The sequence below is a fragment of the Lissotriton helveticus genome, chromosome 11, assembly GCF_964261635.1.
Source record: "Lissotriton helveticus chromosome 11, aLisHel1.1, whole genome shotgun sequence".
Lineage (NCBI taxonomy): Eukaryota > Metazoa > Chordata > Amphibia > Caudata > Salamandridae > Lissotriton > Lissotriton helveticus.
Window position 1 is genome coordinate 1,158,076,430 of NC_136072.1, and position 15,443 is coordinate 1,158,091,872.

Below are 15,443 nucleotides of genomic sequence, written 5' to 3' on the forward strand. Positions count from 1 at the left end.
AAGCTGGGGATGTCCATTACCGAGGTTGCCTACTTTAGATTCCTTCTTATGCCCCAGGCTATTTTGCCCAACCCTTTTGTTATAATCACCCTGTGCCTCAGCTTTTGTCTCGCGCTGAGCTCGTGCTGTCTGATCCTGTTACGTGTCCAGTGTTCGGTCCTAACGGCAGTTAGTTGCCCGTTTGGTCCCGGTCTGGCTGGTTGGGTTTTCTACGCTTCTTCTTGATTAAAGTACCTAACCAACGCGACACTGGTGTGCAGCCTCATTCCTCCTTTATAACACCTTTGCAACATGATGCTCGGATATCATGAGGTGATTTTCTATCTCAGCATTCCCTCTTAAACGTTTACATACTTCGCAGTGCATGGTAGTTACACGGCGCTATATAAAAATACAGAGATCTGCCAGTTTTAAGGCACTCGGCTTTAAATATGTATTTAATTATTACTTTAAACGGACAAACTCAATTTTAATTAATTTATTAAACGAGTGACTTAAAGCAGAGGGTTGTTGGCATGAAACGTTCAGAATTCCGACCCTTAGGTTGATGAGAGGGGAGTAACGCGGGGTGCTCTGCACGGACACGGCGCTTTGTGTAAAAGTGGGTGAAGCCGAGAAACTCGATGAAACAGCAGTCATCAAGGTCTCAAACAAGATTGCATCAACGTTTGCATTTTCGTACGGGGAAGCGGGATTTTAAATGGTACCTGTTTCTGATACTGAGGTAGTGCAAAGTAGAAACCTAGAATGGAAGAGTCAATAGTTCGTCTGCAGGGAAGGAGATGGGCGTGCCCGCCCTCCCACATGCCGCCTCCGGTCTGTCAGCGTCGGGGTGGCCGTGTGCCAAGTCCTCCCAGCTGCTGCGGCCGTCCCTCCCCTCTGGGTGAGGCCGTGGGCTGTGCCGTCACCATTCAGGTACATTAGCTCCTCGGGCACCAGCAGCAGCTACACTGCAGCAAGGGCAGAGTTCACCCCAATCACACACAGGAAAACCCCCCTGCAGAAAACCGTGAGTATCTCGGTTCGAGGGCCACAGCAGCCGCGCGTGGGTTTAGTGTCAGACTTGTCCGGAACCATGCAGGCCAGGGGCAGCGCCAGCCGGGCGCAGAGCAGCGGGGCAGAGCGCCACCCACGTCCGAGGCTTCGCTGCTGACCTGGATCCCGAGGATGTCAGCCACGTCCAAGGGGACCCCTTCTTCGCCAGCAGAGGAGCAAGCCTCCAAGACCAAGGTGAAGGAGCAGATCAAAACCATTGTGGATGACCTGGAGCTGGTGCTGGACGATTTGAAGGACGTGGCCAAGGAGCTGAAGGAGGTATGGTCTGGTCCGCGTCGACAGCCCTGGGTGCCTGAACTCCCACATAACTACCGGGGCTGGGGCCCCGCCTCAGCACCTAGTCATCTTTGGGATTCAACTGCTCCTGGTGTGGAATTCGTGCAAAATTGCGAGGGAGGAGAGACCATGCCTGTGATGGATGGGTGTGAGAAGTTGACCTGATATATGATGTTTCCAATTCTGGAACCACCTTGTATCAGTCCAAACTATCCCTTATGGTGTCTGGTTGTAAGTCAACCTTGTAGACAAGCTATCTTAATGGTAGCATAGACTAAGCAGCCTTGAAGGCTTAACTCAAGAGGTCGTGTTAAGCGAGCTGTTTTACCAATCACAGTCCTGTAATATCAAATGAAAGGACACCACACGAGTATATATTATAAAAATATATGTGTTTATTCTTAAAATAATCCCCAGTACTCTTTATGAACAAAGGGGCACAAGCGTTAAATCAAAAGCACAGTATAACATACAAAGTTGCACAATTATGGATGAGGGCGAGGGGCCACTCAGACCATATACTAAGAAAGTGGTATAAGAGATACCAATCGAACAGTGGTTAGGCCTAGGGCCTAGGGAATCGCTGGGAGCAGTCGGAACAAGCAATGCTGAAGTCGGGAAAAGCCCGCGGGATTCGGGTGCAGTGCTTAAAGCACACGCATGCACCAATGTAAGTCAATGGTGCGTAAAAGTTACACAAATAGAGTTTTAGGATACTTCCGCTGAACCTAGAAGGACAAAACTTTAGACACAGACCCTAGAGGTGTGTACCAGTGTGGGAACACCGGCGTGGCAATGTTACCTCACCCACAGGAAGCGGGTGCATAGGGTCGAAGTGGCGTCGGGTTTCGTCGTGCAGGTTCTGGGTGCTTGAAGCTGAAGAGGCTGCAGGCGATGTGAAGGAGAAGTGTCCGGTGTGATCCAAGGGTGGATCAGAGTCGTAAAGTACCTGAAAGCAGAGGGGAGAGAGTCTGGGTCACTCAGCTAGTGACCAGGGTGGAACCAGGACGGAACCAGGCAATGTTGGGCGCAATCAGGTGGTTGTCGAGGAGCTTTTCTCCGCTGCCACGTGGGCTCTGGGGCATCTGCGATGTCCAGGAGCGGGTCACGAGCTGTCCCACGTAGGCTTTTACCGTCGGCGCTATCGGCTTCAAGATTGGAGCAAACAACACTTGGCAAAAGCAATCCACGCGGAACTGGAAGATTGCTTCTCACTCGGACCAGGAGGGTCAGAGTGGGGGCTCCTTTTCAGGGGAGCTGGTGTAAATCTGGAGCAACCAGAATCACAAGTCGTATTTCGGTTTTCGCCGGCACAGGGGCCACAAGCCAGCTGGCAAGTGACCGGGACAACGCGTAGAGCCAAAAGAAGCAGAAGGGCCCCACGGCGCACTCGTCGAGTGTAGAGGGGTGAACTTCGGTGCAAGAGTGGCTCAGGGTTGGGGCTTCTCAAACCCCGGTGTACAGCTTCGAGGGTCACTCGTGGGCTGCACGGTCAGCGTCTCGTGGTCTTTTCAAGATGGCGTGCCCCACGCTTCCGGTCGCCTCCACGGGTCTCAGCTCTGCAGGGACTGTGGATCGGGCTGTAGGAAGGCAGGCAAGCTTGATCTCGTTGATCTCTGTTGCTCGAGTTCCAGCGGGAACTGCAACAAAGCAGATGTCGATGTGCTGGATGGTGCCTGTTTGCACAGGGTGGTCACTCCTTGACCACAAGGGAGATTCTTCAGTCTTCTACGTTGAGTAGGATGTCGAAGGGTCCAGAGTTTCATTTCTTATGTTTCATCAGGATAATCTGAAGTGCATTGGCACTGCTCCCATTCTTATACCAATCTAGGGGGCTGGATTACCTGCTAGGTCCCCTCCTATGGGTGGGACCCAGGAAGGGGGTGGGTACACCCCTTTCCTTTGATCCAGGCCGCGATGGGACGGGGTCTGGTGTGCCCCAGAACCGGTTTGGCCGGATTATGCAAGGGGCAGCCTTGTGCTCCCCATGCAGTGTCTGGTTTCTTTCAAACCTCCCTGCTACAATCCACTATCTCCTGTCTCGGGAGGTGTGACACCTCCCTGCGACAGGAAACCCTTTGTCCAGGCCCCCTTGGCTGAGTTTCGGTCAGCTGCAGGGGGTCAGACCCGTGTCTGTGGCAGAAGCATCCATTTTGTGGATCTGAGGCTCTTTTAAAAATCAACCGCATTTCAGCAAAGTAACATGTCTTCTCCCTCTAGAGGGGTGGAATGCTATCCCCGTCGCCAGAACTGGCGAGGGGATAGTATTCCAAATCGTATGACACCTTACACGACATGTTTTGATAAAGCCAAACCAAAGTTGATATATAACCGCGAGGATTATAATGCACTTAATAGTATATGGTATGGCATTATCCCGGAACAGCCTAGGGAGTTGTTCCCGACAGCTGCAGACAGGCTCAGCTCATGCTAGAGCTCCATCTCACATTAAACCACACACTCTGCGTCCAGGATTGATAAGGCCTTCCATAGGAGTGGCTCACAGGTTTATATGTGTCCAGATATAGGTTTAGATATAGGTATACTATATCTAAGCAAGAGGTGATTACACCATCTTGCCCCAGCTGAGTGATCAGCCAGTTGTGTCAATTTAAGAACCAGCCAGGGGTGGCAAAAGATATGCTGCAGCCCCTGGTAGGCCTTGGTGGCACCTATGCCCTGAGCACCTATAGTGCATGGTACAGGGGCTGACAAGGAGTCCATTTCCAATTGTGGTAGATACCTAGGGTACATGGAATCCATTTTACAGAGAGAGCAGATAGCCTGGGGCCCTGATTAGCAGGGAACGAGGCCAACTAAGTCGAAAACCAGCTAAACACAAGGCAAAAAATCTGGGGTAACCATAGTCAGGTAGCCACCTTCCTATATAACCCCCCCCCAAACGAAAGGAGATAAGGCTATCCTTGGCCAGGTAAGCCTATATTGCCTGAGTGGCCATATAAGGAAGTAACTGCACTAGCATGGGTACCCCCTGTCTCATGGTCCACTAAACAATCCCTCACCCTTGGGGTATTAGAGGGTCTCCACCATAGGGAATCACTACCTTGGGTGTGATTATGCAAAGTTAAAGGCTGGTTTGGATATGGAGTATTGAAGTGAGGCTCCACTAATTTAGGGCTCAGCTTCCTCCAATTATCTTCCACCATGTGTGCCTTTCTTTCTTCAACTGAGTTGCACTGTGCTCTCAGGGTCAACCTCTGGCTACCTAAAGCTGGAGGCTGGGTCCCTCTGTTTGGCTTGCTGGAGGGACAGTTCAGGTTTGGGCCCTTTGGGTCCCAGGTTTGGCTGTGCCCAACAGAATCCATCTGTGGGAGGTCCCTAACTATTTTTAAGGGGGCTCCCTCAGGAGTGTTTAAAGTTTTCACCTCACTAGGGCTACTAGTTTTGGTGCCCCTAATCTGTTGATGGGGGTGCTTTATTTGACAGGGGGCCCTCTGGGTCTCACTGTCCTTCTTGTTCTCTGCAGCCCTGGGCTGACTAAGGCAAGGTAGAGAGGGGCAGGTTACCTGCTCCAGACTGGGTCCCACCTGAGAAGGGTCCACTGCCATCAGAGGCTCTGTCAGGCCAGGCCTAACAACCTCTGGGGCAGTTCCTTCATCAGGGGTAAGATCAGTTCCCTGAGGAGGCTGATCCTGTCCTAATGTCTGGTGAGGGGGAGATTTCTCTTCCTCCTCCATGCTCTCAGTTTGGGTGGAGTGATCCATCATTTCAGGCTTCACAAACCACATATCCGTTTGAGTTTGGGCTGTGGCCATCACAGCCCCACCAACCTTTTCAGGAGGAGACCCAGTTTGGGTTTCTGCTGTTATCATAACAGCTTTGCTATTCTGTTTAGGAAGAGCTTCTGCTAAAGATGGGGCTGAGTCTGGCACAGCCCTACCAACCTTTTCAGGAAGGACATCTTGGGTTGGGGCTGTAGCCATCACAGCCCCACTAACCTTTCCATTGGCATTTACCATTCTAGAATGGGTTTCCTGTTCAACCTCAGCCCAGGCTGAGATTTCTAAATCATTACCAAGTAGGCAGTCTACAGGCAAGTTTGATGACACTGCTACTCTCTTTGGGCCAGTGACACCTCCCCAGCTGAGACTTACTACTGCCATGGGATGATTTGTTGGATTCCATCAATGTTTGTTACCTGGTATGTGGCACCTGGTAAAAGTTGCTTAGAGGGGACTATACAGTCAGCCACCATGGTGATGCTAGCCCCTGTGTCTCTAAAGGCTTCAACTTTCAAACCATTGATGATGGGTTCTTGTCTATATTTGCTCAAGGTATTTGGGCAATCAGAGAAGTTGGCAAACCCCATGCCAGTCTCATAAACAAGATTATTGGGTGATGGGGACCTGGATAGGCCAGGGTCCACCTGTGCTCCAAAAGTAAACCCACCCAGATTCCTGGGTGTGCTCCCACTTCCTGGGGGATTACTGCTGACAGTAACAGGAGGTGTTGGAACTGGCTTTGGAGGTATATTCTCTTTATTGCCATTATTGGGACAACAGTTGTCTGTTTTGTAATGCCCAACCTGTTTATAGGCATGACAATAAGGTTTTTTCTGAGTTGAAGAAGTGTCTTGGGACCCACCCCCATTCTTGGAGTTTGGGGGCACTGGGGAAGTCTTTTCCTTACTTTTATCCTCACCCTTTTCTTGAGGCTTGGTAGACTCCTTCTTCTGGTTATTGTCCTGATTCGTAGGCCTAATCCTGGTTCTGACCCATTTATCTGCCCTCTTTCCCAATTCTTGGGGAGAGGTCAAATCTGAGTCCACCAGGTGCTGGTGTAAGAGCTGGTTCTGACAATTACTTAGGATCTGCTCCCTCATAATCAAATTATACAATCCTGTGAAGTCATGTACTTTGCTGCCATGTAGCCAACCCTCCAGAGCCTTAGTAGCACAATCTACAAAATCAGTCCAGTCCTGTGTCTGTGTCTTCTGGGTGTCTCTGAACTTCAACCTGTACTGTTCAGTGGTTAAGCCAAACCCATCTATTAGAACACTCTTCAGGACTTTGTAATTGTTTGCATCCTCATGTCTGACAGTGAGGAGCGTATCTCTCCCTTTCTCAGAAAAGGAGTACCATAAGATTGCAGCCCACTGTTCTTCAGGAACCTGCTGTACCATGCAGGCTCTTTCCAGAGCAGTCATCCATTTGTGGATGTCATCCCCTTCCTTGTAGGGGGGCACAATCTTTGTCAGGTTTCTACTATCATAGGACCTGGGTTTCTCTCTAGGAATATTGCTGCCACCAGTGGCATCTAAGCCACACATTTTCTGTTCCCTTGCTAAAGCAAGTCTAGCTTGAGCCAGGGCTACCTCCTCCCTCTCTATCTGGAGTTTGACAGCCCTCATTCTTGCCTCATGCTCTTTCTTCTGAGAGGGAGTCATTCCTCTCTGAGATTCTCTTGAGGCACTAGAAATATGAGAGTCCCCTGCTGGAGATCTCACTCTTCTGTTGCCTGGGAGAATGATGTTATGGGATCTGGGGAGGTGCTGGCCCTCTCCATTCCCAAGTAGGTCTAAGTTGGCCTGGTGAAGCCTGGCAACTATAACCTGGTTACCCCTCTGATCCTGATCTTCAGGATCCTCTACTTCTGAGTCCTCTTCCTCCTCTTCCTCCTCTTCTTCTTCCTCCTCTGGAGCGGTATCAGTTACAGGGGGGTTCACTCCATCTCCTGAGTCTAAGGGAGCTGCACTCGCCCTATCTAAGTCATCCTTTTCCAGAATGGCTATCAGGGTAGGAACGGTGGGGCCTCTGCCCCTTTTTAGCCCTCTTGATATGCACAAGGCACACACGTCTTTATGGCTAAGTTTGTCATAGCTGGAAGTTGCCTGGGTAAGGTCAACTGTCACAGGCAGAGAGCTTGGAGCTTCACCTGTGCCAGACATGACTCTAGTGAGGTGTAAGTGGTGCACTTACCTACACTAAGTGTTTTCCTACTGTACCTTGCTAGTGAGTTGTAGTCAGGGTGTGCTACTCCCTTTTCTACAACTACTAAGTTCAGTAGAACTTAAATATGCTAAGCTTTTGATTTATATGTACCCAAGGTACTTGTTGTGATCTTTCAATTTGATAAAAAGATTGCAATTGTAAAACAACAGCAAGCTCAAATCCGCACCGCTGCGCACCAATGTGAGAAGTTGGCCTGATATATGATGTTTCCAATTCTGGAACCACCTTGTATCAGTCCAAACTATCCCTTATGGTGTCTGGTTGTAAGTCAACCTTGTAGACAAGCTATCTTAATGGTAGCATATACTAAGCAGCCTTGAAGGCTTAACTCAAGAGGTCGTGTTAAGCGAGCTGTTTTACCAATCACAGTCCTGTAATATCAAATGAAAGGACACCACACAAGTATATATTATAAAAATATATGTGTTTATTCTTAAAATAATCCCCAGTACTCTTTATGAACAAAGGGGCACAAGCTTTAAATCAAAAGCACAGTATAACATACAAAGTTGCACAATTATGGATGAGGGCGAGGGGCCACTCAGACCATATACTAAGAAAGTGGTATAAGAGATACCAATCGAACAGTGGTTAGGCCTAGGGCCTAGGGAATCGCTGGGAGCAGTCGGAACAAGCAATGCTGAAGTCGGGAAAAGCCCGCGGGATTAGGGTGCAGTGCTTAAAGCACACGCATGCACCAATGTAAGTCAGTGGTGCGTAAAAGTTACACAAATAGAGTTTTAGGATAATTCCGCTGAACCTAGAAGGACAAAACTTTAGACACAGACCCTAGAGGTGTGTACCAGTGTGGGAACACCGGCGTTGCAATGTTACCTCACCCACAGGAAGCGGGTGCATAGGGTCGAAGTGGCGTCGGGTTTCGTCGTGCAGGTTCTGGGTGCTTGAAGCTGAAGAGGCTGCAGGCGATGTGAAGGAGAAGTGTCCGGTGTGATCCAAGGGTGGATCAGAGTCGTAAAGTACCTGAAAGCAGAGGGGACAGAGTCTGGGTCACTCAGCAGTGACCAGGGTGGAACCAGGACGGAACCAGGCAATGTCGGGCGCAATCAGGTGGTTGTCGAGGAGCTTCTCTCCGCTGCCACGTGGGTTCTGGGGCATCTGCGACGTCCAGGAGCGGGTCACGAGCTGTCCCACGTAGGCTTTCACCGTCGGCGCTATCGGCTTCAAGATTGGAGCAAACAACACTTCGCAAAAGCAATCCACGCGGAACTGGAAGATTGCGTCTCAGTCGGACCAGGAGGGTCAGAGTGGGGGCTCCTTTTCAGGGGAGCTGGTGTAAATCTGGAGCAACCAGAATCACAAGTCGTATTTCGGTTTTCGCCGGCACAGGGGCCACAAGCCAGCTGGCAAGTGACCGGGACAACGCGTTGAGCCAAAAGAAGCAGAAGGGCCCCACGCCCCACTCGTTGAGTGTAGAGGGGTGAACTTCGGTGCAAGAGTGGCTCAGGGTTGGGGCTTCTCAAACCCCGGTGTACAGCTTCATGGGTCACTCGTGGGCTGCACGGTCAGCGTCTCGTGGTCTTTTCAAGATGGCGTGCCCCACGCTTCCGGTCGCCTCCACGGGTCTCAGCTCTGCAGGGACTGTGGGTCGGGCTGTTAGAAGGCAGGCAAGCTTGATGTCGTCGATCTCTGTCGCTCGAGTTCCGGCGGGAACTGCAACAAAGCAGACGTCGATGTGCTGGATGGTGCCTGTTTGCACAGGGTGGTCACTCCTTGACCACAAGGGAGATTCTTCAGTCTTCTACGTTGAGTAGGATGTCGAAGGGTCCAGAGTTTCGTTTCTTATGTTTCATCAGGATAATCTGAAGTGCATTGGCACTGCTCCCATTCTTATACCAATCTAGGGGGCTGGATTACCTGCTAGGTCCCCTCCTATGGGTGGGACCCAGGAAGGGGGTGGGTACACCCCTTTCCTTTGATCCAGGCCGCGCTGGGACGGGGGCTGGTGTGCCCCAGAACCGGTTTGGCCGGATTATGCAAGGGGCAGCCTCGTGCTCCCCATGCAGTGTCTGGTTTCTTTCAAACATCCCTGCTACAATCCACTATCTCCTGTCTGGGGAGGTGTGACACCTCCCTGCGACAGGAAACCCTTTGTCCAGGCCCCCTTGGCTGAGTTTCGGTCAGCTGCAGGGGGTCAGACCCGTGTCTGTGGCAGAATCATCCATTTTGTGGATCTGAGGCTCTTTTAAAAAATCAACCGCATATCAGCAAAGTAACATGTCTTCTCCCTCTAGAGGGGTGGAATGCTATCCCCGTCGCCAGAACTGGCGAGGGGATAGTATTCCAAATCGTATGACACCTTACACGATATGTTTTGATAAAGCCAAACCAAAGTTGCTATATAACCGCGAGGATTATAATGCACTTAATAGTATATGGTATGGCATTATCCCGGAACAGCCTAGGGAGTTGTTCCCGATAGCTGCAGACAGTCTCAGCTCATGCTAGAGCTCCATCTCACATTAAACCACGCACTCTGCCTCCAGGATTGATAAGGCCTTCCATAGGAGTGGCCCACAGGTTTATATGTGTCCAGATATAGGTTTAGATATAGGTATACTATATCTAAGCAAGAGGTGATTACACCATCTTGCCCCAGCTGAGTGATCAGCCAGTTGTGTCAATTTAAGAACCAGCCAGGGGTGGCAAAAGATATGCTGCAGCCCCTGGTAGGCCTTGGTGGCACCTATGCCCTGAGCACCTATAGTGCATGGTACAGGGGCTGACAAGGAGTCCATTTCCAATTGTGGTATGTACCTAGGGTACATGGAATCCATTTTACAGAGAGAGCAGATAGCCTGGGGCCCTGATTAGCAGGGAACCAGGCCAACTAAGTCGAAAACCAGCTAAACACAAGGCAAAAAATCTGGGGTAACCATAGTCAGGTAGCCACCTTCCTACAATGGGGTTGCCCTCAGAGTCACGGGCTGTCAGTGGGCATGTGATCAGTTGTTGGAGTCTCCTAAATGGAAACACTTTTTTTCGGTGCGATTGCTACATATTGATCTGGCGTGTTTGTACCAAAATCCCTCAGTCTCCTCTTTCCATTTTCTCTCGTAATCTTCCAGCGTGAACCCACTTGACCTTTTCCATTTACTGTACCCCTCCCTCCATGTTGCGTACCTACCTGTTCTGCAGGAGCTCCGTCACATAGTCCTTGCCGCTCTTTCTCTTCCCGCTGCAGAGCAGCACCAAACACGGTACTTTGGCCATGGCAAAAACAGTGATGCCAAAGGTAACTTACGAAATCCATCACAACACTCACCGTGTCTGTCACCGGAGCACTTGCGATTGGTTCTCTGGCTGAGCGCTTAGCCTCACCCACAGCGTAGTACACTCTGGCCTCGGGTGTATGTAAATATAGGGCGCTGAAGCCGGGTTTCTAGGGCCGGTTGCTGTCGCTGCCATCTCAAAAGGGTGATGGTTTCAGAAATGTATCGAGAAGGTGTATGCGGAGGTCAAATTCAAAAGTTCAGCAGATCATGTTTTTGAAATATTTCGATAAATATCAAGGTCCAATTCAAAAGCGATTTTCTAAACGTGTGCTATTCTTAAACAGTTAAGGGTATCATGTTTTTTAACTGTTTCTAAAAATCTAGTAAATATTTTAGAATACTAAAAGATAATCATTTAAATTTGGCGGATCTAGATTTCTGAGTTTCCAAACAATAGGACAATAAATCATTTGCTAACCCCAACTTGCAGAGGCGAAATTGCAACTAAACAAACATTGGCAAAGCCAAGTGACCTCACTTTCTGGCTTTTTTTAGTTGTTGCAGATTTAAATAGCGCGAACTCGACCCAATGGTACTGGAGCGATTTGCATGAGCACCAGTTACGTGTACACATGAGCATCAGTTATGTTACAGAAGGACACATTGTTTTTTGGTAGGGAGATTAAGTGATTGTCCAGAATCCAAGATCCTGAGCCTCAAATATTTTTGGGGGAGATTTATATAGTACGAACTCGACCCGAAGGTATTTGAGGGCTTTACATGAGCACTGGTTACATTACACAAGGACACATTCAATCTGTAAGGCTAATATATATTGGTACCGTTCGTTCCGTCATTTTTCCTACCTGTCAGACGCATGGAATTATTGTCACCCGTCACTCAGCCGTTCCTGTTAAAGGTCCTAGCCACTTGATTCCCCCACCACTAGCGCAGCCCGGCCCACCAACTAATACCTGCCCTCTACCACTTGCAGGAAGACCTCAATGAGGTTGTACAGAAGGATCTGTAGAAATACCGAGGTGTGCCATGAGCGCCTGTGTGCAACCACCTTGAATTTGAATTTAATTTTGAATTTAAAAGTATTTATAGAGCGCTCTTTCACCAGCGGTTTCATGGCGCTGTAACAAACAAACCCCTAGGGTGGGAATAGCAGAGGGTAGGTGAAATGGGAAACAGAAACAACAAGTGGTCTAGTTAAAGGCTTTGGCAAACAGATAGGTCTTGAGCTTTTTCCGGAATTGAGGGTAGAGAGGTATGGATCTAAGCTCTAGAGGAAGGGAATTCCATAGAATTGGTGCAAGTGTCGAGAACTTTGATCCTCCCCATTTCTTCCTCCGGAAGCGAGAGACTATCAGGAGGGATTGCGAGGCAGAGCGGAGTACCCTGGTGGGATCATAGGGAACGACCTCTGATGTAATGAAAGCCGGAGCCATGCCCAGTCGTGCTTGACAAATGATGGAAGCAAGCTTAAACTGGACGCGTTCACGGACAGGGAGCCAGTGGGGGGATTTGAGAAGGGGTGTTACGTGATGGGATTTTGGGAGGTTGAATACCAGTCGTGCCGCCTGGTTCTGTATTAACTGTAAACGCCTTAAGCTATATGCAGGTATACCTGCATATAGAGTGTTACCATAATCCAGGCGGGAGATGACCATCGCCAGGATGATCATTTTCAGGGCATCAAAAGAAAAGAAGCGGGATACCTTGCGTATAGTGCGTAGTGACAAAAAGGAAGAGGACACCACAGCACTAACCTGGGAGTGAAGAGTGAGCTGAGAATTGAGTTTGATACCTAATGTTTTAACTGAGGTAGAAGGGACCGGGGGAGGACCAAGGGAAGGGGGCCAGAAAAGTGAGGACCAGGGACTGGATGAACCACCCGTCAATACAAGCTCGGTCTTTCCCGGATTGAGTTTCAGATGATTGTGGTTCATCCAGTCCTGGATAAAAATCATAATCGACTGAAAGTTCGAGATGGAGGCCGGGGAGGAAGACAGATTGAAGACAAGTTGGAGGTCATCCGCATAATTGTATACGTCGACCTCCATTTGCTGTAATGAAAAAATCAAAGGGGCAATGTAGAGATTGAACAACAGGGGTGAGCGGGAGGAACCTTGGGGGACCCCGCACTGAACTCTCCGAAAGTCCGCAGAAAAATCACCCAGGCGAACAGCCTGGGTGCGGTCTCTCAGGAAGGAGGATAACCATACCAGAGCGGTGCCTCCGATCCCCGCCGCCCTGACACGGGAAAGCAAGATGGTATGGTCAACCGTGTCAAAGGCGGCTGAGAGATCGAGGAGGACCAAAGCCTGGGACTGGTTGGAATCCATGCCCTCCCTGAGGTTATCAAGGACCGAAAGTACTACGGACTCTGTAGAATGTGCGGGGCGGAAACCAGCCTGGCGGGGGGCTAAGACCCCATACTCCTCCACAAAAGTGCTCAAAGAACTGGTGACATGACGTTCGAGCACTTTGGCCAAAAATGGTAGGAGGGAGATGGGGCGATAGTTGGCGGGGACCGAAGGGTCTGCACCGGGTTTCTTTAAAATAGGGAAAATAACTGCTGTCTTCAGAGAGCTGGTTACAACCCCCTGAGAAAAAGAGCTATTGAGGAAGTGGAGGGCGGGGTCCGGACACGAGGTATAGATATGGCGGAGGATGTGCGCAGGGCAAGTGTCTAATGGGGAACCAGATTTGACAAAAGGAATTATAGAGGTCAGGGATTCCTTGGTCAGAGGAGAAAGGGTATTGAGTTGTCCCTTGGGAGGGGGGCACTGAGGGTCAACAAAGGAAGGGGAGGGTGAGGGAATGTTAGCTTTGATAATGGCAATCTGCTCTATGAAGAAATTATTTAGGGAGTGACAAAGATCCTGGGAGGGAGTGGGCTTAAGAGATGTCCTGTCGGAGAATGCCAGATTGTGAACTATCGAGAAAATTTCCCTCGATTGGTTCTCAGCTGCAAGGATCTTTGAGGAAAAGTAGGCCGTTTTGGCGGTCAAGATGGCCTTCTTGTATTTGGCCAGAATACTGATAAACTCAGATCTAAGTGAGGGGCAGTAATTCCTCCTCCAGGCACGCTCGGCTCGGCGTACCGCTAGTTTGGAGGTCTTGAGATCCATAGGTTGGCATCTTTCTCCCGCTTTGAAGTTACCCGCTTCAGTGGGGCAATGGAATCACAGCTTGAGGAGAGCCATTGTTCAATAGCAGTGGCCTGAGAAAAAATGGATAGACCTTGTAGGGTGGGGTAGGAAGAGGTTAGTGATGCGGATAGATTTTCAGGGTCCACTCGGCTCCATGAGCGGACCCACACATTTTTAGGGAGCGGGGGCCTGGTCGTGGGGGTAATAAGAAGGGAGAATGAGATCAGATGATGGTCAGACCAGGTGCAAGGTGAAATAGATAAGGAGTTTACCGGACAATTTAGGGACCAGATCTGATCTAAAATGTGTCCTTTGACGTGAGTGGGGGAGTGGACATGGGATACAAAGTTAAGGGATTGGAGGGTGTCTGAAAACTCTCTAGAGGACGGACATTCTGCTGGATCTGTGGGCCAAAAATTAAAATCTCCCAATAATAAGATAGAGGAGTTGTTAACCGTGAGTGTGGCCAATACCTCCTGGAACTCGGAGAGAAACAGTAAAGGTGACTGAGGGGGGCGGTACGTGAGGAAACAAGTGAGAGGGGGGGTGATAGATGTGGTCCGAATGGCCAGGTATTCTGTTGTAGCAATATCTGGCAAGGATAGTAATTGGAAGGGGAGGTCAGCCCGGGTAATGACCGCTACACCACCCCCCGCCCTACCCGCAGAACGGTCAGCACGTAGGGCATAGTATGGGGCGGGGAGAGTGGCCAGTAAGACGGGGAGGGAGTCGTCACTAAACCAGGTTTCTGTTAAAAAGAGGAGATCCGGTGCGTGGAGATCTAACAGCACCGACATTTCCTGTGAATGGGCCACCGCTGACCGGGTATTGAGGTAATAGGCTGAAAGAGTCCTAGGTGGTGCTGGGCAGGCGTCTCCTCCGGGGGGAGAGGAGGGGGGGGAGGACAAGAGAGGGAAGGGGCAGAGGACAAATCAAGAGAAGAGATGCGAGAACGAACAGAGGCGGGGAGAGACCAAGTACCTTGGAGGCTGAGGAGTTGGGAGGACGTGTAGGTGATACATTGGGCAGGGTGGAGTGCCCCTAGCCCCGGTCGGTCGCGGACGGGCGCAGACGGGCTTGCCTTAGGCGCGCCTTTGGCGCGCAAACGGCGCGCCCGCTGCGCCCGTCCGCTGCGCGTACAGTATTGACACATGCTTTTATGAGAAAGGGGGGGCGTGGCCGCCAGGGGGGCGTGGCCTATCAGCCCGCCGGCAATGGCGCCGTGGTCGTTTTTTGTAAATCCGCTGGCAGCGCGAGGGCAGCTGTGCGGTAAGCTTTGGACCGAGTCCTGTGCAGCCTAGGTAAGCAGTGCTTTTAAAATCAGCAGAAACATAGGAAAACACAAGATATTAAAAACAAAGTGCAGCTATCTCCCGGCTATTTCGCCTCAGGAGGTTCCACTTCGCATCCTTCTCTGGCTGAGCGCCGCAAAACAGCTAACAGTGGCAAGATGCATTTCACAAAAGTGAAATAGATTAAAATAGACTTTTTAATTTGCCAGATTTCCAGTTTAAATGGTCAATGCATTGCAATTGTGTACCCTTCAGTAAAAACGAAACTACACGTCGCACACATTTTGAGGAAAATCTTTTCTGCATTTGTTAACTTTTTAATTAAAAAAAGCCTATCATTTACGTCCAATGATAAGCATTGGCATAGCCAATAGGTCTCGCCTTTGGAACCTTATAAGTATTTAGTTATGCAGCTCAATATCCTCGGTGCAACAACATCAACCGTTGCATGGG

The 15,443-nt window shown here is 50.0% G+C and overlaps 1 protein-coding gene across 3 annotated transcripts in view; it reads left to right on the forward strand.

Moving 5' to 3' along the window:
- Positions 1-15,443, forward strand: part of LOC144792778 (uncharacterized) — a 408,979-nt gene that overhangs the window by 391,144 nt on the left and 2,392 nt on the right. The window lies entirely within an intron of this gene.